The sequence below is a fragment of the Macrobrachium rosenbergii genome, chromosome 5 (assembly GCF_040412425.1).
Source record: "Macrobrachium rosenbergii isolate ZJJX-2024 chromosome 5, ASM4041242v1, whole genome shotgun sequence".
NCBI classification, from domain to species: Eukaryota; Metazoa; Arthropoda; class Malacostraca; order Decapoda; family Palaemonidae; genus Macrobrachium; species Macrobrachium rosenbergii.
Genome location: NC_089745.1, coordinates 17,671,862 through 17,699,201, shown reverse-complemented (window position 1 = coordinate 17,699,201; position 27,340 = coordinate 17,671,862). Strand labels below are relative to the sequence as shown.

Below are 27,340 nucleotides of genomic sequence, written 5' to 3'. Positions count from 1 at the left end.
GGAAAAGACGCGGCTGCGCGTCCGCATGTTTCTACTACCTCCCCCCCCTCCCCATTTCCTCCTCCCCTACCCTGAATGTTCCTTTTCCCCCGACCGTCCTTACTCCGTTTTTCCTGATGGAATGTGACCTTTTTATGGAGGATAATTACGAAACAATATGTAACCGTAATGTATGGGGAACGTTTCGTCCTGGTTTATCTGTAAAGAATGTGTTTTTAAATTACATATTTTTTATGTTTTTCCATTTTGTGTTCGGAAAAGGAAGAGAGAGAGAGAGAGAGAGAGAGAGAGAGAGAGAGAGAGAGAGAGAGAGAGAGACTAAGTTTAGCTCCTGAACAAAGAGAAATAAATGTAACAGGCAGTCACAAAGCCTGAACGTTTTATCTTAAAACTCTGAAAAAGAGAGAGAGAGAGAGAGAGAACCATGGCGCATAAAATACATGTAAACCTAAGCATAATGATACTAATGTGAGGGAATCGCCCCTGCAGTCCCCCCCTGTTCAGGAAATAAGGATGGACCGAGTACCTTTTGTAAGTTTCTTTGCAGATTTTTTACTTGAAACTGTCCCGGTCGCCACACTTCCGTGGGTAATACGGAGATAGAATTTTTATTGTAACATTCAGAAGTTTTTCAAGATGCTTAATGATTTCGCTGGTACTTTCAGGGTTTTGTATAGCCTGTTTCATCTGTTTGTGATATCGAACTTCATATTCTGTAATTTTAATATTTCTTATTTTCTGTTAGGATAAAAACAAATATATAACTCTCTCTCTCTCTCTCTCTCTCTCTCTCTCTCTCTCTCTCTCTCTCTCTCTCTCTCTCTCTCTCTCTCTCTCTCTATATATATATATATATATATATATATATATATATATATATATATATATATATATGTGTGTATATATGTATAATATAATATATAATTTATATAATGCACTAACAGACACTAAAAATTGGTTGACGTACGTGACCAATAATCAGTTTTGCAAAGCTAAACAGGGAAACCATAAAATCTACCTAACCACGAACAACGTTGTTATTGAATAGCAACAGACTATATCTCGTGAATATTTTTTTCCTTCTTATTATTTTGGATTTTTATTCTTCTTCGATTTCTTTTATTGCCGTGATGGCGTAAGAATCGTTACCTTGCCGCAGGGCATTGTCTGAAAAACAATTATCTTTTCCTTGATTGGCTCTTGTTTCTTGGCTGTTGGTCATCAAACAAAAGAGAATTCAGATCACTGAGAAGTATTGAAAATTGTCTCTTTAATTATTTCAGTTCTTGAAACACTTTAAATAGCGTCCAAAAAAGATGAGAGAATTATATACTCTGATCTAATAAAATATATAAAAAAAATCATAATTTCCATTCAGAGTTTGGCTTGATCTATTTAATATTTACTACGTATAAAATCGTGATAATACAGAAAAATAACAACACACCAGTCACTGAGGTTTTGAGTCGAGAAAACTGAAGTCATTTCCGCGACCCTCTGGCTATAAGGGTCCTCTGGACGGCTTCATAAAAACAGACCTAAAGGAAGAAATAACAGTGATTTCCGTGACCAGGTTCTTTTGAGAAAGGTACTAAATTGTGTTTAATATTATACATATATATGTGTGTGTGTGTACATATATATACATATTATACATATTTTATATATATATATATATATATATATATATATATAATTTATGAAAACAGGCCTAAAAGAAGAAATAACAATGATATCCATGACCAGGTTCTTATGAAAAAAGTACTATATAAGTATAATATATATATGTATATGTATGTATGTACATATGGCATATATACGAGTATGTATATATACAATATATATACATACATGCTTGCATACATATACACATATCTTTGAACCTAACTCCTAAAGAACCGAACATAATGAATGTGCAATTTCAAAAGGTCTTACTTTAATAATGCCTTAGGCATGCATTTGCTGAACATATGCCATAGAAATAATTGTGCAAAGGCCGACGCAGTGATCCAGGTTAATGATTTCACTCTGAGAAAAAGAGAGAAATTCTAATATAAGCCTTTGCGTGTTTTTATTGACCTTGTGTTATCTCTTACCTTAAAGGCCGAGCAAGACAAAAATAGTGATCCAGGTTAATGATTTCACGTGTTTCTGAGAAAAAGAGACAAAAAATTCTGTGTTTTTAATATACAAAAATATTTGCCGTTTTCTGTGTTTTTATTGACCAAGACAAAAATATTTGCTCGTGTTTTGTGTTATCTCATCACAAGACAAAAATATTTGCTCGTGTTTCTGTGTTTTTATTTCAATGTGAATCTTACAACATCAGCAAGACAAAAATATTTGCTCGTGTTTCTGTGTTTTTATTTCAATGTGAATCTTACAACATCAGCAAGACAAAAATATTTGCTCGTGTTTCTGTGTTTTTATTTCAATGTGAATCTTACAACATCAGCAAGACAAAAATATTTCAGCAAGCGTGTTTCCTGTGTTTTTATTTCAATGTGTTCAACATTTTTCCTGTTCTTGGTTTGTTATACATTTTTGCTTAATTAGCATTAGCTCTTGTGATTTTTCATACACACATCAGCAAGACACACACACTATTTTTCCTGTTCTTGGTTTGTTACACATGTGCATATACATATATATATATATATATATATATATATATATATATATATATATATATATATATATATATATATATATATATATATATATTATTGTTATGGTTGCAAGTGGGGGCCTTGTTAAGGACTGGTAAGCATAATGAATTATAGTTTATAAGGGAAATTTAGAGGTTGTCAGCCGGCAGTAAGACACTAAGTACCGGCAATAAGAGTATTTACAAAGTAATTATGTACAAATATAACAAGGGAGCACTACGGAGGGCAAATGATTATTGTATATATAAACATTCAGTTAAACTGTAGATTGCCGGAGCCTGAGGTGGCTTCGCATGGAGTTGGATGGTTCGTGGAGGTTTTCAGCAAAATACCGTACTCTCTCGCTTCCTGAAAGGCAAAATGGCGCCAATTAATAATTAGCTAACATGCACGGGATCCCATATCCGCTTAACCATTCAATTAAGTCGCACGATTATTTATATCAGTTGACGACAGGATGAAGTCGTATGCTGAATCTCTAGTACTGTAATCATAAACAAGTGCAGCATTTACATATATATATATATATATATATATATATATATATATATATATATATATATATATATATATATATATATATATATATATATATATATATATATATTATATTATATATGTATGTATATATATATATACACATATATATATATATATATATATATATATATACATACTATGTATATATATATATATATATATATATATATATATATATATATATATATATATATATATATATATATATATATATATATATATATAAGAGAGAGAGAGAGAGAGAGAGAGAGAAGAGAGAGAGAGAGAGAGAGAGAGAGAGAATAGCATTCAAACTGGATTTGTCTTGATGAAAGGTAGCCATTTTCCTCCACGAGAACTATGTCGCTTTGTCGTTAGATGTTCATTGATGGTTTCAAGGTGTCCAGAAGAACTGTTTCTGTTTTATCTCGTTTTTGACAGTTATTCTCTTTATATAGTGGTGGTCGCATGTTCTGATCTGTAGCGAACCAGATGAAAATTTCACAGCGAGATCTGTGCTGACTTGACCTTCATTTTACGGAAGGGATGTCCTGGTGATTCTCTTATACAGATGAATTAGTATATACGTATTATAAATATACATACATGCATACGTACACACATATATGGGAAAGAAAGGTCAAGAGGGACTGCAGGTGTGTAAGGACAGGCGGATAAAGACAGATCAACCCAAATTTCAGTAGACAAACCATTAACTCGATCAGGAAACTCTGGGTAAATCCTTTCGCTTCAAAGACACTTCCGTTTGACGTCACGAAGAATCCACTAATGTGCCTAACCCCGCACATATCGGGTTTTATGTCAATCCTTAGTGAAGTTGGTAGTTTCCTTTGCGTCTATGTTCATGAAACCACCAGAGGCATTGTTGTACTGGCCTCTCGGTTTCCATTTCAGACTTGCTTAGTCATTTTTTTAAGGAAAAATCTTGATTATTTTTGTGGTTTGAATTCGATTTTAATCCAAGTTCGCCATTGTTCTTGCATTGGTTTCAGTTTTGGCTGTTTCGTTTCTTGTCACCCAGTATTAACAACTGACTTGGAAGTATTACTAGACAGTTTGCATTTGTTAAAGAGTGATATAATCACTCTTTATTGGAAGCCAAACGCATACTTAGAGAGAGAGAGAGAGAGAGAGAGAGAGAGAGAGAGAGAGAGAGAGAGAGAGATGGTATTTAAAATAGATATATAACGAGAAAGTCGGAAAAGAGGGAAAGGGAACTCTTATCGTACAATTATTCAAACCAATGCAAAACTGGAATAACTATAAAGTACCATGAACAGAACCTGTCAAAAATGTTAGTTACCATAATTAGTAAGCATTGCAAGTACATGTAGTAGTTTTCATTGTCTTTATTATTTCCGATATGATAATGGTAATGGTAATCATAGTACCAAAGTCGATAATGTTGAATATATTGATAATATTAAAGTTTTCACTGACAAACACAAGTTGCTGAATAGTATGACTCCGGAATAAAAGGGCGGAAACGAAATCCGATCACTAGATAATTATAATTGAAGTCATTGAAGAAAAGTGAGTGAGGAAACTCTCATTTAATATCAATTACATAACTGTCTTGAATGCACTTTCACGGTTCCATCTCAGAAGTGCTGAACTACTCTTTTATTTTACCAAGGCAGTAATGAAATTATTTTAGCGCACGCGTGTGCGCCTCGGGGAGTTACTCCAGCGTAGGATTCATTTTGTAAGATTACCATCAACACTGGCATTACAGTACATCAGCCACTCCCGGATTACGGCATGATGACGATAGCTATGTTTAAGGCATGGAATACCAAAGACTATGGAAAGCTGTGCCATAAGTTCCAAACGGGAAATTTTGGTAATAGGTATACATGGATGTATTGCAGTAGTTCTTGGCCAGTGGGCCACAAGCACTTCGTTGCACTGTGATTTATCAAAAGGACTAAATATTAATGAGCAGGTGCTGTACAACGAAATGAAAGCATAATGAAATATGATTTAAAAGGTATTGGGAACAAATGGTGGACGTTTACGAATGATGATGGTATTATATTGAAGAGAATTCGCAGAGGATGGAAAGCGACTGGAAGGAGGAAAACAATGGAGATGAAAGTGGCTGTTTAGGCGCTGTCACACGGGCAAATTTCCTGGCATCATTTAGTATCTTGCCGCTCGAATTGACATAAAGTGCCCAGTAAAGAGGGAAAGCTGAAACGTCGCTGGAGGTGGGAACCTTTGTTTAATTAGCAGGCACTTGAGGTGACTTGTTGAATATATTGATAATATATATACTTGTGCAGTCGGCTAACAATTTCATGACATTTGCTGCTATTGAGCTGGTCACGTGTTGCTACTAATTTTTAAGGTTAGCCGCCGAAAATATGAGTCACAGGCGCGGAACGCAAAATTGTCTTCAGTCAGTCCTTAGGCGTAAGGCTTTAATCCAGTTAGCAGACACCGAAACACTTGGAAGCCCTTGGAACAAACAAGAATACAGAAGGCAAGGGAGGCTGTGAGAAGAGGGAAAAAAGTTGAGAGGATTGGCTGTAGAAAATCTAACTGGATGCAGTAGGTCTTTTTATTATTAACATCATCACCATCAAAAGACTGTAGCCCAAACTAAGTTGATGCCATTATTTTTGTCACATCACAAAAACTTCTATGATCAGTATTTTTAGACGGCATCGTTATTAGTGAGGTTATGAAAACAAAGCTGTAGACAAAGGATTCAACAAGTCATTTTCTACGTATGCAAAAAAAAAGGTCATGGTCATTTTCTCTTTTTCTCAAACTTTGCAGCTCTGTTGAAAGTACGTGCGTTTCATAGTGTCACAGTTTGGAGCCTGATATGTTTAATCTGAAATTGACGGCGCTCGAACATCACGCACCTGGTGCGTCATTGGAATTGATCAAGGTGGCACCTTTCGCTTCTCAGAAAGTTTTGCTGCTGTTTTTCTGCAAGTGAAACATACTGAAGAATTAGACAGCTGAGAGGTAGGCTGTTGTTTCAGTTTGATTGTCCAGTTTACATTGTAACTAAACTGCAATATAAACAGTGAAACCAACTTTAAATCCTGACGACAGTTTGCGGTTAGAACATTAAACCGTTTCTGCTAACACGGGATGGCCACAGAGAAAAGTACCAGCATTCGCTTCCAAATTTTCACTGTAACTGCTGAATCGTAGGTGAAACCCTTGTGCGAAAAACTTCCACAACATTAACTTCGTCATACATCAACAAAGAAGGCTCATTATCAGCCTGTTGAACGCCTCCTATGCACACGGTACCATTCACCACCAATCATACTCTCGCTCTTTAATTCGTGGGGGTACTATGTCATTTTCTGCAGTTGGAAGTAATTCCCATGAGGGTGAGGGGGTAGGGGGAATGGGTGGTATTATGACCTTGTCTGGCACATTGTAAACTGTTCTAAATGTTTTTTTCAGCGTTCCTTCTTAGGTCGCATTGCTTTCTGCACTTTTTCGTCCTAACTGTTCTCTTCGGTCTTCCCTGCGTGGCTGCCCAACTTTCACTTTACCTTTCTGTAATTTTCAATTATCATTTTAAAACGTTTCCATCGAGCGAGCCCTGTGGGATTCTAGGAATGATAATTAATGGTCATAAGAATTGTTATTGTTATTAATATTATTATCATGATGTTTCAAAACTGACCGGCATTATGATTTTCAGTATAAATTTAACATTATGATGGTGATATTAGTAAGTACGTGCTCCCTTCTTAAAGTCAGAACAATCATGATTGAAAATTCACGTCATGAATAATCGGCAAGGAAAATCCCTTGAACCGCCCTTGGAAACACAAGTCGAAAAGAAAGCAGGAAGCATCGACCTTGAAGAATCTGTTAATCCAAGACGCTAAAAAACTCAGTGCCAGTAGATCATCATCCTATGAACGCAGCCGTAAACCACAGAGGAACAGAAAATGAATCACTCAGGACTTTCCAACTGTCATCCTGTTTCGTTTGTTCCATGACAGGCGTTTTGTTCTGCGTACGTAAAAAACTCGGTTTCACTTTTCTTGAAAAATTTGAGAGACCAAGAACACAGAAATGTGTACTGCAAGTACGTGAACAAGTCGCCTCTATATTGTGAATAGTGTGACGAGGTGTTACTCTTGTGTACGTTATTATTATTATTGTTATTATTATTATTGATTTTCACTTATTCTTAAAAAATTTCAGTGACTGAGCACGTAAATACATTGTTATACATTACAAGTACATATGCGATGCATATTATTAAAGTAAGAGTTGTAATATTGCAGACATGTTACTTAGCCCCACAAATCGTTATTAGTACATTTAATTCCTAAACAAAGGGGAATCCAAGTACTGGTCCGTAGCGCGCTCAGTGACGTCATTCGCCAAGTTGCCCATCGGTGAGCAATGGTCCACGTGAACAGGTCCAACATGTTTTTATGCCCGACAAGGAAATAACACCGCCCAAGGATGGTTATTAAGTCAGAATCACTAGAATCTTCCATTACAATCCCATTCTTCATACCTAGATGATAGGGAGTTTTCTGGGTGATAATCGCTCTTTAATTTTTTCTTACCTTATTAATAGATTAGTAACAGGGATGTGATACCGGGAGCTGTAACCAGGTGCATTAAGAGATTGGGTGATGATATTTCCTTCTTTGTCTTCAATTTTTGATTCTTTAATTTTTTTATTTGGGCGGGGAATAACTTTTTCCTGTCAATCCATAACTCTTCCGCTGTTTCTCATGCCATGCTGCTTTTGCCCTGTATACGATCATTCTCATTATCATCACGTCACATATTATTAGATGACACCTTACTTTTAATCCGTGAACTTGATGATATAATCACGTATTTACCTTAGTATCATTATAATTTATCCTTGTTTGCAGTGGTTCAAGGTTAGTGATACACCATTTTACCTTGTTAGCCTATTTGGATGATAATATTTCCTTGACAGTTTCCATTGATTGGTTTCGTACTCTGAGATATTTCTGTGTTGTCCTTCTTCACCAAATGAATCTTAATTTACTCACCCTGATGGGAGTCAGTGCTCCTTTCGTACTGCCCTAAGAAAATTACGAATTCTCCTAATTTTTTTTTTTTTCTCAGCATCAGAGAGTGTCGTTACTTTACAGTAAAAGGTTATTATTTTTTCGTAATTTTTCATATTAGATGATATACCCTGTATTTTATTAAGTAGGTTGTGCTGTACTCTCTAGTAAATTTTTGTGGCCTGACAACGTAAGATGAATCATACATTATCACGACGCATTCACTTTGTCTTCATTTTGTCTTCTGAAATTCCACTGGACATTTTACATAATTTTATTCATATGCAGCTTAGATGATTAGCGACACTTTATGAGACAAAACGGTGCCAAATTTTATGCATCAGAAAATGAACAGTGGCTGTTATCTGTTTGAAACTCCAGAAACAAGATTGTCACTTAAGATTCAGCAACTTGGATGGTTTCTCTTCTCTAGGGGCATAGTTACCAGATTGAAAAAAATAAATGTCACTGAGAACTTATTATTCTAAGCGAACAAAATATTAGAAACAGAGGCGTATGCCTGTGATAAACTTGTTTGCGTATAATCATCTCCTTTTTTTCCCCTTCTTGTCTTACTAAGACCAACTAAAACAGGTGATTTTAGATGTCTAACTAGAGTTATCCTTTTATTGATATGACACAAAGAAATTTTATTTATGAGTTTGTGTAATTAATCACTAGCTGCAGTTTAATGCTGTTGCTGAGGCGGTAGGAGTAAAGAACAAACATATTTTTGTCTTCTCAATTCAAATTCCTCAATTTTGATGGAAATTTGACTGAACCTGGCCTTTCTATTACTCTTTAAAAATAACTGGAAGTGTTGTCTAGTTGCTGTAAGTTCCTTTCTTCGTCTTAGATATTACAACTCTGTTTTTGCCTTAGTGGTACCTTTTCTGATTATTGTTTTTTATATATATATATATATATAAATTTCTGACTCACGTCGGGATCGAACCCAGGTCTCTCAGGTGGAAAGCAAGGGCGTTACCCACTGGGCCATACAAGTCTAAAAGAAGTCGGAACCTGAGAGCAACTGCACCCAAGGAATTACCTGGGCAAGCTAACTGCTTGCATACCAGCGAGTTTTCCCCAACTTCCCGACTCAGCAATGACCCAATAGACAACATTTCATTCGAATTATCCCTTCTGAGTGAATAAGATAGAAATCATCAACACACAATCACGTGTGGAACAGAAATAAATTTCTGACTCGTCGGGATCGAACCCAGGTCTCTCAGGTTACCCACTTACAAGTCTAAAAGAAGTCGGAACCTGAGAGCAACTGCACCCAGGAATTACCTGGGCAAGCTAACTGCTTGCATACCAGCGAGTTTTCCCCAACTTCCCGACTCAGCAATGACCCAATAGACAACATTTCATTCGAATTATCCCTTCTGAGTGAATAAGATAGAAATCATCAACACACAATCACGTGTGGAACAGAAATAAATTTCTGACTCACGTCGGGATCGAACCCAGGTCTCTCAGGTGGAAAGCAAGGGCGTTACCCACTGGGCCATACAAGTCTAAAAGAAGTCGGAACCTGAGAGCAACTGCACCCAAGGAATTACCTGGGCAAGCTAACTGCTTGCATACCAGCGAGTTTTCCCCAACTTCCCGACTCAGCAATGACCCAATAGACAACATTTCATTGAATTATCCTTCTGAGTGAATAAGATAGAAATCATTACAATCACGTGTGGAACAGAAATAAATTTCTGACTCACGTCGGGATCGAACCCAGGTCTCTCAGGTGGAAAGCAAGGGCGTTAGACTTGTATGGCCCAGTGGGTAACGCCCTTGCTTTCCACCTGAGAGACCTGGGTTCGATCCCGACGTGAGTCAGAAATTTATTTCTGTTCCACACGTGATTATTGTGTTTTTTTATATATATATATATATATATATATATATATATATATATATATATATATATATATATATATATATATATATATAATTTTCTCTCTCAAGTCATTCAACCAAGGATTTTCTTCAATATCTGTCTGCCAGCCGTGTTTCACCTGCTTGGCCACCCCCTTCCACTTTTACTCTGAGGAAATCGGTAACCTTTGGATTGCAGCGTTCAGAGACCTTCTTTGCAACTTCCACCAAGCTTCCGAATTTCTTCCTACTTCTGTTTTCCATTACATTTATATATTTTTTTTATTCTTTTGAAAAGCCGGCCTGTCTTTTTCTTCACAATTTAGCCGCACTGTCTTTTCTGTCTTCCCTTTCGTTTAATTCGGGCCTGGACTGGAAAAGGGCCTTTGGTTATATTTACGGTTGGTGTTTGTACTCAGAATACAAAAATGGATTTTAAAATAAAACATCTAATTAGAGATTTGGTGTCTGTAAATAATATATTTCAGTATTGAGGGGGTAAATATTCCGCATTGCTGATGAATGCATAGGATAGAAGAGGGACATACATAGTATAGAATATCTCCGAAAACAAGCAATACGGTAACCGCATTTGAAAACAAGGAAGAAGAAGAAGAAGAAGAGGAAGAGGGGGGAGGGAGGAGAGGGGGTTCCCTGGAACCGGTCTGAACACCCAAAACTTACCAGACATGACTAGTAGTGATGATCCGGTGAGGATAGATAGACCCAGGACCCACTGGATAGACCCCTTGGTTTGCCTGCGTTAGTGATGAGTCAAGTTCAGTCGGTGGAGGGATTGAAACTGAAGGGTTTTTGCAACGTAACAGATTAGGTGACTGAGTAACAACGCCCATGACCTTCATCTAGGTATCTTTTATGTATCTAGTTATGGTTAAATTCAGCATTGACCCTTTTATTTCTATAATTACCTTTAGGTATGTAACTGGAGCTACCATTTTTTTAATTCGACTGAGAGAGAGAGAGAGAGGTGGGGGTTGGGGTTGGGCGTGTGGGGCAACATAACTACTTGCAAATTATATAGCATGATATATCGTAATGCAAAGAAGTATGACAACATAAAACAAAAATCCTTAGCATTAGCTATTAAGTGAATTCCAACATTTTAGATTTATTTAATTGAATGCCAAAATTTTAGATTTATAAGAGGACATCATCAATACTCTTAGATATCTTTTGAACGCTAATGATCATGTCATATACGTAAAGATGAGTCAAATATAGACCAAAGACAGTTATATGTGTCATAGAGACTCATTTTGTTTCTCGGGCCATGACATATACTAAGCACGGAAATTCCACAGACTCCGACGCTAGCAAGTTCTAGATCTGACTGCTTTGGACATCACAAGTGTTCGTGGAATCGTGCTATTAATAAGTCAACAAACATACATGGCTTTTCGGTAATCCCGTATGAGACTAACAAACATCTATGATTTAAAAAAAATAGTATTAAACAGTTGTGTAAGAAGTTTCCCCTATTGCATATAATATGTATTTAATGGAAAATATATAAAAAGTAAAACCTTGTCAATAACTAATAATAAGAAATGACACTACAAAAGTGCAAATAATGGCATTATGGACATTAACCCAAAAGTGGCATTGTTGCTCAAGGTCAGTTTCCGTAAATCCACTTTAAGTCTGTTTCGGATCGAGTGAAATCACGTACCATCATACCCAAGCTACCTTCAACAAATGTCATTCTTTCTCACCATATATATATATATATATATATATATATATATATATATATATATATATATATATATATATATATATATATATACATACACATATGTACTGTATATATATACAGTATATATATGTATATATATGTATGTATATATACACGCATGTATATGTTTAGATACACAGTCACATAGATACATACATATAGGCCTTTCTCTTTTCAAGGAGCTGGCTTCAGAAGGTGCACGGCTTCCTCATATTAATAAGTCCTTTGGGAAGTGAATGCTCATTCCATGCCATCTATCAGAGTCTAGTTTAAACGTCTCTCACGAAATTAGTTTGTGAATCCCAAATGATTATTTTCCTCTTCCCACGATTCAAAATGCTCTCCATTTTATGGATTTGATTGGATATCCAAAACATTTCTCTCTTTAACTAACGCTGGGGTATACTTTCCATGCTAGCGTTTATTTGTAGGTATACAGTATCCTGGAATAAATCGATATCATTATTTGACAGCCTGCAGTTCTAGTGTGATGATGTTACATAACATTTCCAGCCGTCTTTAAAAATTATACTTTTCTGCATCCTCCATCAAAATAGATAATAGAACTTGAGAAATTATTCCTTTATGGAATTTCCATTAGAACTGGATAAAGGATTAGAGGACTTGGAAAAAGAATTAGTGCTCTCTGTTTCTGAACATTAATATTTTTGGAAGTTGCTGACGCGATTTTATTAATTTCCAAGGTTCCTTAAATGGTAATAACGTCAACTGTTGGGCTTTCTGATTCACACATTCACGTACAGAAGCAGTTGGTTAGTTTGTAGAATATGCTAAAAATATCCAATATTGAATCAACTAGGTTAGTACTTTATGACCTAAAGTACTTATTTTTGCAAGAACATAGCAAGTACAAAATATCCACATGGGCAAAAGGTAACGTATCACTAAAGTCATAAAAATTCGAATGCAGCGTAGGTCAAAGAATACTAAGGCGTCTCCCACGCTCTCACATGATGTAGAGCCGTAGAAGGGAAGTAGGAAACAAATGGGGCAGGAATAACAACAGAGGAAGAATGACAATAAACTCGGTGTATCCAGAGAGGCGACGTGACTTCTTCAAATGTTGAGAAGTGAAACCTACCGTAGCTGCGTCTGTTAAGAGGCCCAAGGTTACCTGAAAGTGCGGCGATTGACATTAATGACGACACATTTCGTCGTGTTTTTTTTTTCTTCGTTTATGAATGTTTTTCCGTGTCAGTGACTGTTTCCGAAACTGTAATGTTATTGCAGTAGTACTGATAATATCCCTGCACTGGAATGAGTTCCGCTGTTGCTACTAACACGACTAGCATTATTTTTTTTTTTTTTAATACTGCCGTTGTAATGGCATTCCGTTTTTATTGGAGATTAATTTGGTTTCTCCATCCGGGTGAAAAATCCGAGTGAAGGGTAATACCGTTCCAATGAACATGCCGTTTCGGTATTGGATTTTGTTTCTGGTGCATTTGCCGAATGATAAATTGTTCTACTTTTGGTTTAACTTCCGCTTACAAGCGCTTGCTGTTTGAGCGGAAAACTTTCAAAAGTTTTTTTGTTTTCTGTCCGTGGAGTCCTCATTTATTGAAAACTATTTGAACATTTTACTGTCATTTAAAATATCCAGATTCTAAAATATTCTTCCGGAAAACTTTTCAGCTTTTTGTAAGGACAAAGAACAAAAACCGTTGATTTCTGCTGACATTTAAAATATTACAAGTTATGGTCAGGTATTTTCTTTGAATTGCATCTGAAGGGAAAACTATCCATAGGTTATTTTCGTATTAGAATTCAAGATCGAAATTCTTCTTTAGTCATTTAATTTGTCTTGATTGGAGTTCCAAAGATGGGTGTTTTCAATAGAAAGAAAGAAGAGAAAAGAAAAGGAAAGCAGTCTGCTCAGTACTTTAGAGGTTCTCGATTCCTAATGAACTTTGTACATTATGTTTAACTTTTCAGGAGGACCTCCTGTTGACCTAGGGGTCATTTCCTTATCTCATAAAATGACGTTGTAAGATTTAAATTCAGAATAATAAAAAAAATTAAATAGTAGAGTGTTTCTTAGGTTAGTGGTTAAAGACTTCGTCTAACCAGCTGAGTTCGATCCCGTGGAGAAGAAAAGTCACTGAGCCCATTTTCTGAAAGATTCATCATGCCCCTGATGACCTATTCCTTGAGTTATGTATCTGGTGGTTAATCGAATTTGTCAGGCTGCAGCCAGGGGAGACAAGGGTATCGGGCTAACAACCACATCTCGGAAAGGTTAGCTTCCTCCGCCGGAGCGTAACCAGAAATGGTTAGCCTCCTTGTTTTCAGCAAGTCTCGTGTTGAAATGTAGTCCTCCACATGGCCATGATTTTGGCCACCACAGGTGTCTCATTACCAGGTATGTAATTTACTGCTAAGGCAATAGAGGCATAATGTATTTTGACAGAGAGTGCCTGTTCTCCTGTCTGCAGTCAGAAATCAAACCAGGGTCTTATCGCTTGGTAGGCGAGAATGCCACTGATCACAATGCAGTGCTTATATGTATGTAATGTATATATATATGTATATATATATATATATATATATATATATATATATATATATATATATATATATATATATATATACATACATACATACATACATGTGTGAACTGTTTTTGATAAAATATTTAAATTTTGTAAATTAGATACAGATAAGCCTTAAAATGTATTTCACAAACATTTTGTTTTATGAAAGGACTCCCTCATAATCACCGCTGGGTGGAAAATCTTTCAAATAAGTTGAAAAGGCTACAGAGAAATCGATTCATGAAGGGATGTCACAGATGGAATAACATCACGTAAGCTTGACAGTGAACGGAAGGTTTATTTGAAAATAGATTAAAATAAATATTTTTAATGATAAAAAAACAAGGAATTAGGAAACTTTGCAGTAAAATATAACGTTGTAAAATAACCGACTAATACACGTTTCGATAATGTGTTTAGCCACGAAGAATTTATATCCTACGGTGATTGACCTTAAAGTAATAAATTACACACAAGTGAGGTAAGCAATACGAACAGTATAGAACAGTATGAGAGCAAAGAATGAGACACGCCCATGTGCTGTCTCTTGTAAACAAATAAGCCTTCATTAATCATCTCTCGTAGAGATGTAGTGTAACCCTAATTAATATTTTATCTTTTCAGAGGGAGCATGAATGTGTTAGAAGTCATTATATTATACATAGTTAAAGTTTTACTGTATAGTATATCATTTAACATTTTGTTACCTAACGATAAAACATAGGTAACACTGTTTATAGATATCTTTGACATTCAAAATGACAGTGCAGCAAGCTTGCTCTCATTTCGTTAAAGAGAATGGAGCCAGTTTATTTACCTTCAAACAATTTTTTTTTTTCTGCGTCTCGACAATGACCTGAAATGTATTTTTAATGGTAGACAGCAGGAGCTCTGTATTATATCAGTCCTCTAGATCTTGCATGTCTTCAGAATGGCAGTTAGCTTTCATTGTTGAAGTAGACGTGCTCATCACTACACCAATTTTTTTTTTTTTTTTTTTTGTAAGTAGAGAAACTAGCGATGCTTGAGCAGTTCAAGAATATTTAGAGCATGTTGTATCATGTCAACCAGTGATATAATGTTTAGTTTTTTCCATATAGGCTTTGCCTTCATTTTCAGCTTGAAAGATTTATTTTGGTATCAATTTACTACATTATCATTATTATTATTATTATTATTATTATTATTATTATTATTATTATTATTATTATTATTATTAAAATAGTTTAACCAGACCACTGAGCTGACTGTCAGCTCTCACAGGGGCTGGCCAAACACTTTACTACAGTCCAAGCCACTTATCTCGTTAATGAAAAGACTATTCTGGGTTGGAGTTTTCTCTCTCTCAAAAGCGTCGGGAATTTTCGTTGAATGACGAATTCAAGGTGATTTTCATTGCCGAGATAACCAGATTCTTAACTAAGCACTAATGCTGCATTACATAACAGAAACATGAAATTGAATGACGACTTGTATTTCAACATTACTGCTCTGCTCATTTGTCGGATATGTTTGAAAAAGTATCTGAACATTTTACGGGTAATTTATCTGAACGTCTAGCAATAATATCTGTAAAACAAAAAAGAGATGGAAAATATTAATCAAAGAAAGTTCAAGTACGTAAATTATACTTGAAATTTGGTGGTTAAATGGATTATTTTAAATCTGTATTTTTTGTGCAAAAACATTGTTTCTTATCATAGCCTAAATCTCGTTTGAAATTAAACAATGAGTTTAATACAAGAGACAATGAAGAAGAACCAAAAAAGGAAGTGAATCTGATCTAAACTCAAGTTATGAACACAATACCTTGCACATTAATGGAACGAATACGGAATAAACTAATCCATCCTTGAATGATGAAAGCAATGTATATACCCCACAACTTGAATAATGAGCACGATTTAACCTACATTACAGGGAAAGTACAAAATCATTCTTACCACATTTTGATCACTCGGAAAATACTACATTCATGTAAGTAGACGAAAAGGAAAGGAATTTTATCGGCAAAACATTACTGAATAGCATGCATTAAACATGAGAGGAGTAATATTTCTATAATCATACTCCACTCTTCTCTTGGACAACATTCTCGGTTACTTAACAAATATTAATTCTTATTATTAACGGAAACGGAACGCGGAAGAATACAAAGCCTGATAATAATAAGTATACATAAACCATACCTCAAAATACTTACCAGGACTCATTCTCACTAACCTGACCGTTCTTCAATCGGTAAAACATATTCGCTAGCATGCATGTGGTGATTTGTTTTAAGCAACTTGAAGCAGCCAGCTGTACAATATTCCCTCCTCGGCGCATGTTGGCAATGGAAACCTCATGTGATCGGATGCGGATGGGAGAGTTGTATATACTTTCATCTGAATGGTGGGTTCCCGCTGCCTTCTTATGAGGGTGTAGATTTTGGTAATTTTCTTTAGGCTCTCTATATTCAGAATGTTTTTTGTTACATTAAAAATCACTTTGCTCTTAACATTTTTAGTGCTTTCTGTTTATTGTTCGGAAACAAAGCTTATCTTTCGCATTATGAGACGTTTCAAAGTATACTTTAACCCTGTGTATCCATTCTTTGGCAACTGTTAAAAATTAACAGTCTAGAAACGACAGAATTAACATCAATATAATCATTATTCTATAAAGTCAAGTGGAAACATTTCTTGAATCTGGGAGACTTCAGGGTTCCTTAATCGTAGTTGGCACAGAAAAAGGCAAATTCCTACGCTAGAGTTTTGTGAATTGTGCTACCACATGATACCCACTGGGCAGCTTGCACCATTGACAATACGTCATTCTTATCTGGAATTTTTTACTCATGTAATTTGTCCTTATGAGGAGACTTACTTTAGTGTTGAATTCGTATGGTATAATTTTGTATGATGTTTTCTCAGTTTGATGCTAATTCAAAACAGTTGCTTTATCTTGAGATTTGTCCTTGATCTCGTAAATTTATGGTAATTTGGCCTCTTTCCTTTTCTCCGAACAACCAGCTTATTGATTTTCATACTGCCATATTTTTGTATCAGTCGTTGGGCAAAAGTATGAAAATCTTATTAAGGTGATGACAGTTGTCTATTAATACCAGTGTTGATACTGGTGCCAGTATTTACCTGAAATCGTAGAGATGTATTACTACTGTTGAACCCCATTCTCGTTAAATATCCTGAATATAGGTCGATAAAATAAGAGATGGTCTTTCCTGTTTGCATTTTTTGGTAAGACGACGTTGTTGCAACAAACAAGATATAAACATGAAAAATGTAAGCGATATAATGCAAGGCATATGAGCGTCTGGCCTTATTCTACAATAAGGAGCCATATCCTATTACTGTACTGTACAAGGTAACATTTAAAACTAAACATGTTTGCACTATGGTTTACATCTTACAAATGAGACATACATAACAATCTTCTTGCCCCTTATTTATCACTGAACAAACATACATAAGTCTCCTCATCCCTTTACTTGTCACTGATCAGTTTGTTCCCAGTTCTTACAAATCAAATCTTTCTGGGGGCTCTGAAGTTACCCTTGCTGGTTGAACATCGTGGTGAGCAGTTTGTACCTTTGACAAAATTAACGGTGATTTGAATTTTTGTATATCTGTATGGTCTACTTTACTGGTAGATAATGGCTGCAACTGATCATCATGACTTATTAAATATTTCCATCAGCTTTCACATTCTAGTATAAATTCTCTTTTTTCCTGATAATCTCATCTAGCAACCATTTCTCTGTGGTGTGGTACAGCCTTACGAGGACATAAGATGGTGTGGTACTCGTTGCTTTTGGAAGATTTTCCAATTATTCATAACCCTTTATTCTAACTGACTCTGCAGACTGGGATACATAAGCTCTAACTTATTCCTGATCCCCCTCCCCATTACTAATTTTGACAGTGATACACCCTCATTACTGTGTATGGTTGTTGTATAGGATAGTAGGAACTTATGTGAGAAACTACATTGCCAGAATTTGGTTGTCTACAATTCATATTGAGTTAGAAAGTATAAACAAGTATTTTTGTTTCTCCATTTGTTGCTGCTTCCTAAAATGTATCTTGTGTTCTATTTAAATTCAGAAATGCCCTAAACTCTTGTGGATTATGGACCATTGTCTGTCACTTTTCTTTCTGGTGGGCTTTGTGTTGGAAAAATATGTTCGAGCGGTCTAACAGTTGCAGCTGTTGTCTGTCCGCACTAGTACTACATGCTGTTTCCTGCGCTCTTGCAATACATATGAGACGTAGTGTACAAATCTTTATGAGAATAACCGTCAGTGGTTAGCCTTATTTCATCTATGCTATAATTCAAACAGCAGTTTTTGCTACAGTAATTTTGGTTCTCTATAGACATCAAGAGCACATAGATGTTAATGTTGCCCAGTGCAGCATTACTGTGTTTTAGGAAATTATAAGATACCTTAGCCATCATTAACAGGTATTTTGGCCCAACTTTCCAATTAATTAAAGACCTGAGAAACACTGTACTGATCAGCTAATCAAGCCAAGTATCTAGAGGGCATTATAATAGACCTCTGAATTTGTAAGGAAAAGGGTTTAATAAGACTTTCTTTAGTAGTTCCGCTAGGGTATTTATATAAATGGTATAAACTTTCAATGGCATCGTCTGCTTCACTTTCCATCAGAGCAAAGTATGAGACCCTTTATTGTTAGGTATTACTGAAGATCTACCGTGTTTAAAAGACATATTAAAGAACCAAGTAGAAATTTATCTTTTATCTAGGGCCTTTCTGATTAGTGTCATGGTAAAAGTTGTTTAAAAATAACACCTGTGTGTTGATTATGTTATTTAAAGTGATTAGCAGGAAACTGCATTGATAGTATTTTAGTAGTCAAAATGTGGAAAGAAAGAACAATAGAATACCTCTTAAACTGAAACCTAAGGTGATCGAGTGGTAGGATTACACGTATAGTATAGTATGTGTTAAAATCTTAGATATGAATACTAAAGAAAACGATACGGATTTAGAGAAAATGCAAATTGTAAGATTATGGCAAACATTAACAAACATTTTATATAAAATTATATATATATATATATATATATATATATATATATATATATATATATATATATATATATATATATATATATATATATATATATATATATATATATATATACGTACATACACATATATGTTCATTTTCCTTAAGAGTATAGTTAAGTATCGTGATTTATAAAGATTTGCAGTTTATATACGTATATCTAAATACAAACAAGAACTGTCACAACACAATTTTAGTAATATCCTTGTTATGTTAGTTAATTTTGGTAAAGTTGATGCTATGCTCCTCAGTCAAACAAATCAAGAGATGCTATAAAAAAGATTCTCAGAGACTCACAAATACGAACTGGGTTTCACCCTGCGCCGAATTTTACGGGTGGATAATGTGGGCAGTTGCCAGGCCCCCACCGAAGTAAGGACCTTCACCAATATCTAAACTTGACCTTATTCCTTTGGTGTTGCCTGAAATACCAAATATCCTCCGACAGCCTAAGAAACTGATTGTTGGTCCTACAGTTGCAGTCTTGAGTTTTAAATTTATTTGCCATAGTCATTGGCTGAGTAATTGTAAATGTTTTACTGTAATTTTAAAGCCGGGTCCGCTGCATGCTACGTAAGTAGAACTAATCCCGAATGGTATGTTGGCGGTATTCTGTCCATAACTCGTAAACAATCACAATTTGAAATTTATGCCATAGTGGCTTCACTTTTTCTTGCTTATCCCCCATAGGTGTTTATTACCGTCAGTGCACCTCTTGCGTTGCACATGAGGCATTACTTAAGGTTCTTTGCAAAGCCGGTTTGGACCTTAGCTGCAACCCCTTTCATTCCTTTTACTCTACCTCCGTTCATATTCTCTTTCTTCCATCTTACTTTCCACCCACTCTTAACAGTTGTTTCATAGTGCAACTGTAAGGTTTTCCTTTTTTTTACACCTTTAAAACCTTTTTACTCTCAATATCCCTTTCAGGGTTGAATGACCTCACAGGTCCCAGTGCTTGGCCTTTAGCCTATATTTTACATTACATTCCATTTTCTAGTTTTTGGCCAATATTACAATAATTTTTAGCATTTTATTGATATAGTTATGATCATTTTCTAGCAACTGCAGTCCCTTAGAAAATTCACTGCCAGACATGTGATTCTTCCTGCAGTATATTACACCACTAGTAACTAACATAATACATCAAATATAACAAGTTCTTCAATACGATCCTATTTGAATTTAATAATAATAAAAGAAAGAAAACTCACGCAGCGGACGACATCCTTTCTTGTGTAACTTCCACTGAAAAAGTAAAATGCACCTTTTTCCAGTACTGAAACAGTCCTTCGTATGTATTTCTTTTGCTTTGATGGCAAACAACTATGACACTGGACTATCAAGTGTCACATTAACCACTCAGTAACGTAGTTATAATGAGCCTAGTCCTTGCTAAGGCTTTTGCTGCACGAAGGATCAGAAAAGTTCGTATGGTTTATTGCGAGGTCATTCAACCGTATTATCTGATTGGGAAGTAGGTTCTATTGTAAGTTTAGTAAAGTTTTCCTTAATTACTGAAAATAATAATCACTAAATTAGGACTTGTCTACATATTTGTTAAGATCTAATCTTAGAGGAATGCCGTTTCGGTGATGGCCCTTTTGTTTACAGATCAGTTGGAGAGATGAGAATTGGTAGCGTTTTTATATTTTATCCCTTCATTAATTTTTTCCTTCGAGGAGGAACCCTTACTTGCAGAATCCGTTCAGGGTCCCTACAGACCTTATTCTAGGACTGATTTGGCCCAGTTTTTCATTATCCTATACTGTACTTTATTTTATAGCTTTCTTAATTACTTTTATGCGATATTACCTTGTTTTCCTTCAGGTAGTCAATGACTATTTTGTTCCGTAAAGGAAACATATCGTAAAGCATGTTACTTAACAGTAACCGTAGGGTATATCATCCTAACTGGGCCAATTTAAATACATTATTTATTCAGGGTAACACACATGGTGCTCGGTTTTTAAAAAGCCGTATGATTTGCTGGGGATGGATCACAAAGGGAACTTTAAAATTTTTTTTTAACTGTAGTTGTAAGAGAAGTCGTAGTTGTAAGAGAAGTCGTGATTGTGCTTGTTATCGACGCAGAGAAAGAAAAAGGACAGATAGAGAAAGAAAACTTGCATGCACACGTGAGCGTAGTCATCAACCTGTCCGATATGTTCTCATGGCAAATATGGACAACGTATTAGCATTGACGTCATACGCTTAGGCATTCTGCATCTGAATGAAGGGAAGGCGCGAAATTTGTATAAAGTTTCACACGTTATTAAACTGAAGATGTCACAGCCTGATGAAAACATGTTTTTTTTTTGCTGCATCGGATTTACATTACAGGAGACAGTAAGTTAGGTTTGATTTCATGGAACTCAGGGCTCATCTCTATACATTCAGTATTCTTGGAACAGTCCTTTGTCTTCAGAGTTAACAAATCAGACCTGATCGACACCGGTCGTTATCATCAGTGAGATCATTTCTAAAAACTCATTTAGGAAGATATTTTTATAATTACCAGAAACCTTGCATTATTAAAACCTGAGAAGATCTTATAGTTGGAAATGCCTTTGCAAAATTTTCTTACACGAACAAAATAATATTTCATATCACATTCATATGTTGCCCATTAATTGTTATAGGTACAGATTCCCAAATAATCTCTCTCAGGCGTGTGTGTATGTGGTCGCAGGTTCTTATCGTATATAGGAATAAACGCATCAAGAAAAATCAGAAAATAAATAAATTCTGCTTCTGTATCACCAGTAACAATATATGAACATTTGAATTAGAGATTAAATAATTTTGGCAAAGAATGTTAAAAAGCAGTAAATAGATAAGCACTGTATCATTAAAATGTCAGCAGAAATAAATGTAAAAGGAAAAATGAATATTGCTTAAAGATGAAGATTTTGGGTATTATATTGTACGTTCCATTACACACGCTCTTAACTTTAGTTGATTAGCACAGTTGATTCAGAGAACTGTAAATTATCTTTTGTTATTCACTCCTCTGAGAGCTGCTGGAGCATAGGTAGTGGTGTTCTTTCCCCTAAGGCAATTTTGAAATGAGTGTTAATTCAGATTATCATCAAATCAGGCAATGCCACATGAACATTACTTTTGACCACACCTCTGGAGTATTTGGGTCCCGTGGGTAGGTGCTGTAAATTAGCAGAGAAAGCTGTATTTGCACTTGTCTAGTAATATTTATATTTAACTGCAGCATAGCAAAAGAGTTAATAAATCCAAAAGAACCATAACTAATCTATGAACTGAGTCAGCTCAAATCTCATCACTTTCATGAAAGCGCCGAATCATCACTAGCATAACGAAAGGTCAGCAAGTTGATGAATACTTAATTCACTTCTTTGATCGCACGAGACGAAAAACAAAATTAATAAAAGGAGTCACGCGGGTGACAAATATGGCGAAGTCAGTGACGTCAATAGTTAGATTACAAATTCTTCCACGTTGTGTTGGTTTGGACGTGCGCTCTGCTGGACTGCCGACCGTTGCCTTATGTTGTTTATGTGTTATTGTCATGGAAAACATGCTGTTTCTGATCTTGAAACTTAGAAATACTTAAATAGGCCCTGTATTTTTAGCTGAACTCGGTTTGGTATTCCCATTTATAAGCAGGAGAACAGGTGCCAGAAAATAACCAGTTTTATATTATGAAGCCTAGAAATACATAAATAGGCCTTGTATTTTTAGCTGGACTCAGTTTAGTATTCCCATTTATAAGCAGGAGAACACACACAAGAAAATAACCAGTATTTTAATGTTCTGTTAACTGGTTGCCATGAAGGGAGATATTATCTGAGAGTGCAAGAACCCTGTTTGCTTCATTGCCTTGTTACCTAAATGTCTTCAGTTTATTTATGCCTATTTTCAGGTCAGGACTTAACATAAGACATTCAGTTTCCTGAGTTATCAACATACCTTGCAGGTATAATTGTAAATTAGCAGCTCTATTCATTCTAAATATCATCCGAGGGTCTAATGATCTATTTGTCAGTGCGACATTCCTTCTTTTATGTGCCCATCCATGCATTCATCCATCTCCACCATTTGGGTAACCATCCATCCACCAATCCATGCGTGTACGGTTTATCTGATGGTTAAAATATTTCTGTAGTCATGTAAAGACAGTAGTTACTTAATGTCTGTGTCAGTATTTCTCTTTATAGATCTACTTATCATTATACAGTACATTGTAGTTTTATCTTCATAGTTGCCCGTGACGGGAGGGGTGCCAATATTTTCATGGATGTAAATAAACAAATACATAATTAGTAATATTACAGAAACCATTTGATAATTTGTGACTTTGGGGAAAAGTGAGATCAGTGAATTGCTTGTGAGCTGAGTTTTTCAGAGCAGAGTCATAGGGGCATGAAAAAAAAAAAGAAAAACTGTAAGCTCGCAAAATGTGGAATTGTAATTTCGCAAAAAGGAGTGTAATAAAAAAAAAGGGTGTGAAGTGCTTGCCCCCTCGAAGATGTATATTCAGTAAAAAAAACTTAAGGCTAAGTGTGGGGCTAAATTGACGATTTCACTGCCATACTAAAGAAGCTGCTGAGCCGTTTTTAGCTGGGTACCTACAGGAGACCTCTGTGTCCATTCTCAAGGATAGAGCATGGCAGAGTTGCCTGAATCTGATGTGGTTTTTAGCCTTTGCTTCTTGGGTAAAGATTGACTGATGAATATGAAAACAACATAGTGCATGCAGTTCTTCGTTGGGAGAATCGGTAGAGTTGTGGGCTAGCACTCGCTAGGCCCGAGTTCGAGTCTCCGGCCGGCTAATGAAGAATTAGAGGAATTTATTTCTGGTGATAGAAGTTCATTTCTCGCTATAATGTGGTTCGGATTCCACAATAAATTGTAGGTCCGGTTGCTAAGTAACCAATTGGTTCTTAGCCACGTAAAATAAGTCTAATCCTTCGGGCCCGCCCTAGGAGAGCTGATTGTGGTCTGGTAAAACTAAGGTATACTTAACTTTAACCACCAGAACGGAAGCCGTCTTTGTGATTTTAAGGCAAGGAGATTATGTTTTTATATTTATACTGAGAGTTTAATGCAAGAGAGTCAGAAGATATAAATGAAGTCCCAGATGACACTACGTAAGAACGAAAGAAACATGAGCACCAGCAGCTGTGGAACTTGCTTCTCGTAATCTGGCAATTAAAACTGTACTTGGAACGCATTGACTATGACGTCCAGGCGATGCTGCGCTGGTCTGAGATACCAACAAACTCACTGCCATTTACCTTAAATATAAGTGAAACATTCGTTTCATATATATTCAGAACACTGTCAGGGTTTCTTTCTCAACCGAAAACAATCATAGGAGTTATAGAATTCCAAAATACCGCCGAATGAAATGATGGTGCCAAGCTGGTGATGATGATAAGACTCATGCAGAATGTTAAAAAAAACAAGAAGACAATTTTCATTGCCGGTAACTTGAAATAATTGTATAATTATTCATTTTTCACAAAAATAAGCCTGTTCAGCCTATCCCAGACTACTGAATACCGGAACTTTGCTTGACAGGTAGCGAAGAATGCCACACATACTGTATTGTTTATCTTATGTTCAGCTCAAAAGCAGGAAGATGGTGAAGATTCCTTAAATGCACAATAGACAGCAGAAAATGACTATCAGATCATATTTCCCAAACGTCCAGATACTGAAATTGGAGTCATTGGCAGAGGCATCTTGACAAAATTCAAGTCCACCTATATTTAGCCATGAGTAGAGCAGATGCAATACATTACATTTACCAACAGCTGTAGGTGTAAAGGAGAAGTTGGATATTAAGTCTTTCATTAACCACCATGCTTTCATAGATACTGGCCCACCAGTGCTTCCCATAATATGGGTAAGACAACAACTCTAGATTCAAGTATAAGAAATTCAGTTGCAAGAATAACTTCAGATTCTTGGACATTCTCTTGAATCAAGTATGAAGCTTCATAACCTCTTGAGAGTAGTTTACTGCACACCTTTATAATATAGTCTACTCTTTGAGATGTAAGAGGCAGCAGCTGCTATCACAAGGATGCAATATATTCATTGAACCACTTACGTTTTGCAGTGACTTAGTGCTCATTTAACGTTATAATTACTTTTTGCAACGTGGTGAGGTTCCCAGGCCTGGATAGCCATGGCTGGACACTGGTGGAAAATATTTCGTTATTCACTCCCTATATGTAAAGGAAAATAACTGCTAATTTTAATGTTTGGTGGAGTTAAGATTTAGTTTAACAGAGCGGTCCCGTACTGGCGAAACATTACTGCCAGACGGACAAGGTTCAGTCGTTACATATCGATACATGAGTATTGTGTGCACACACACACACATATATATATATATATATATATATATATATATATATATATATATATATATATATATATATATATATATATTCATATATATATATATATATATATATATATATATATATATATATATATACATGTGTATCGATGTTATCCTTATCACTAAAGGTTGGAGATGAAGGAAACACCGAAATATAAAAAGTTGGTTCTTAATGTCGCTAGTGTGGAGTTAACGTTTGTTCAGCCATTTTTGAAAAAGTCGTCTTTCTGAAATCATTAGACAATCTGCCACTTGATCTTTTAGAAAAGATTCCTTGAGCTAGTTGATTTTTCCTGACAATGATACTTTTGATTTACACTTGATCAATGCCGAAGATATCCCATAAACAATATTTCAACAGGAAACTCCCATTAGTGACAGTTATACCTAACCTTTAAGAATTAGCATGCATTACTCACTTTTCTTAGCATAATTCTCAATCTGTAGATGTGTCCTGCTGTCACTGTACCTGGTACTCGAAATTTTTCATCCGTTATACTGGCAAACAACCTAGTAGCCTTCCTTTGCTGTTGATGGGATCTTTAGTGAACCAAGACTTATTGTGTCCGGAGTTCCACTGGACAGTGTTCTTGGTCTGCTGTTTTTGGCGTTTACAAGCGATATGGTTGTTGGCCTGGAAAACAAGATTGTTCAGTATGCTGATGATGCAACACTTGTGGGTGCAGTCAAGTCTCCACTTATGAGAAATGAAGCCGCCTTCAGCCTCAATTGGGACTTGGACCGGGTCAGTGAAGGGTTTAGTCGGTGGGGTTATGAGGCTGAACGCCAGTAAAACGAAAACACTATTGATTAGCAGATCTCGAACAGATTTTCCACCCCGTCCTCCCCTTCAGGTGGACAGGACTTTGCTGAATGAGTCTGAAGCTTTAACTATTCCAGGTGTAACTTTTGACTCACAATTTACTTTTTGAGAAACATCGTAAGACCTCATATATATATATATATATATATATATATATATATATATATATATATATATATATATATATATGTATGTATATATATATATATATATATAGTCAATAATGAGTTAATAATCAGTGCAACCTGTCTTAGGTCGTTTGTGCTTCCTTTACCAGAATACTGTTCTCCGGTGTGGATGCCTGCTTCTGCCAGAGATTTATCTCTTTTTAGATAGAGTGGCTCTTGGTGGTACGTTTCTGTTTCCTAACATTAGCAGTTATGACTTGGGACCATCAACGGATGGTGGTCTTGTTTGTCACTTTTTCATAAGTTGGATTTTAATAGAGATCTTTCACATTCACATTCGCAATTAATCCTTGATCCCCTTTTCCTGCCGAGAGCAACCAGATTCGCTGAACGGCAGCACCAATTTGCAGCAAATGTTCCTCATTGTCGAACTTCTCAGCTCCAAATGTCCTTTAT

At 35.7% G+C, this 27,340-nt stretch overlaps 1 protein-coding gene and 1 long non-coding RNA gene across 3 annotated transcripts in view; one reads left to right on the top strand and one right to left on the bottom strand.

Moving 5' to 3' along the window:
* LOC136838996 (uncharacterized) overlaps window positions 1–36 on the bottom strand; it is a 1,590-nt gene extending 1,554 nt beyond the window's left edge. Inside the window, exon 1 of the long non-coding RNA XR_010853178.1 lies at window positions 1–36. This exon is cut by the window's left edge and continues 124 nt beyond it. This is a non-coding gene — a long non-coding RNA (uncharacterized lncRNA).
* LOC136838567 (ubiquitin-protein ligase E3C) overlaps window positions 1–27,340 on the top strand; it is a 416,786-nt gene that overhangs the window by 81,852 nt on the left and 307,594 nt on the right. The window lies entirely within an intron of this gene.